The sequence below is a fragment of the Pangasianodon hypophthalmus genome, chromosome 7 (genome assembly GCF_027358585.1).
Source record: "Pangasianodon hypophthalmus isolate fPanHyp1 chromosome 7, fPanHyp1.pri, whole genome shotgun sequence".
In the NCBI taxonomy this organism is placed as follows: Eukaryota; Metazoa; Chordata; class Actinopteri; order Siluriformes; family Pangasiidae; genus Pangasianodon; species Pangasianodon hypophthalmus.
In genome coordinates, this window is record NC_069716.1 from 7,870,625 (window position 1) to 7,872,272 (window position 1,648).

A 1,648-nucleotide genomic window follows, 5' to 3' on the forward strand; every position below is an offset into this window, starting at 1 on the left:
GGAAAGCCAAGCCTCTTGCTAGTTTCTTCATTTCAGATTGCTAAGTACAGTTTTTCTGGCCTGAAAATGAATCTCCTCCAGCTGGGACAGAGCTACTCATGTCTGATTAATCGCCAACCCATGAGACTTGTGAATAAACCCAAATAAAAAGTTGGATTTCAATGTTTCATTGCAAATACAGTTCACCTTGCAGGCAGCTGAAGGTTGTTCAGAGTTCAAACTTGAAACTGAGTGATCTACACATTATAAACTGGTCATTCATTGCTTAAATGAAAAACGACACGTGAGGCTTCAAAGATGATGAGTTACATTGTTTATTTGTCCTAATTCATATTAATTCTAACAACAGGCAAAATCTAAAAAGACTGATTGTATGAATTTGGAGGAATATAAGAATTCTAAAGGAATGGTTTTGGGGCAGTTTTCCAAAACTCGGTTCAGATTTTACACAGCATTTTCTTAAAGATGCATTCTTCCATGACATGGAAAGCCTACTAAAACTGTAAAAATGATTTTAAAAATCTTTTTTAAGCATTTCTTTCCATTAGCTGTTTTAACTTGTAATTACATGTTTTTGCCACTAGATGGTAGCGGCATATAATTGATTTTATTCATCCATCCCTCCTCTGTACCGCTTATCCTACACAGGGTCGCAGGGAGCCTGGAGCCTATCCCAGGGGGCTCGGGGCACAAGGCAGGAGCACACCCTGACCGCAATGCATGTTTTTGGACTGGGGGAGGAAACCGGAGTTGATGAAATCAGATGAAGTCAGATGAAGTCTTCTCTCCAGAACACTGGTATAGACTTCCTGGGCAGCTGAGGAGTCTCCCTTTTTAAAAATAGGGACCATAGTCCCAGTTTGCCAGTCCAAGGGCACTGCTCCAGAGCTCCATGCAATGTTGAAGAGGCATGTTAACCACACAGTCCCAACCTTGTCTGAGTGGCTTCAACATCTCCAGTTGAATCTCATCCACCCCTGCAGCCTTGCCTCGCTGAAGGTCCTTCCATTGCTCAACAATATCCCCAGTATATCTTCCTTCCATGCCGAAATTCTGCTTTTGCCCCAGCTCTCCTGTCTATCCTATACTTTAAAAATAAATCAACAGAGCCCTCTGTGAACATTACTCTGAGCCACTCAAATCTCTCTCATTTTTTCTCTTCTTTCTCTCTTTTATTAATTAACATTAAACAGGCCAGATCTGTAAAACAGGGAAACTGGGGGCTCCTGGATGGTGCAACAGTAAAGCATTCACCCTGTTGTTTGGAGAGCGCAAATTTGAATTCTGGGAGTGACTGGGGGTCGTAGAAAACTGGCTGCGCTCTCAGTGTGCTCTCTACCCTGTCATTCACAGCAACACTAGCCAATCTTGGGTGTGCAGGATTTTGACATGTGGCATACAGCTGTCCACCAGTGTCTATCAGTCTCCAAATCAATGCATATGAGCTCTGAACACAGTATATCAAATCAGCAGATGCAAATTATTGCAATAAGTCTTTTATTTCCTTAAATGCCTCAAAATAAAATAATATAAAGATCCCAAAGTAATTAAGTATTCTGATATAACAAGCTAGATTGCATAGCATTTTTTTTAGCAAACACCGCTGCAATATAGAAAAAAAATAGATTATTACATAAATAGCAACTAA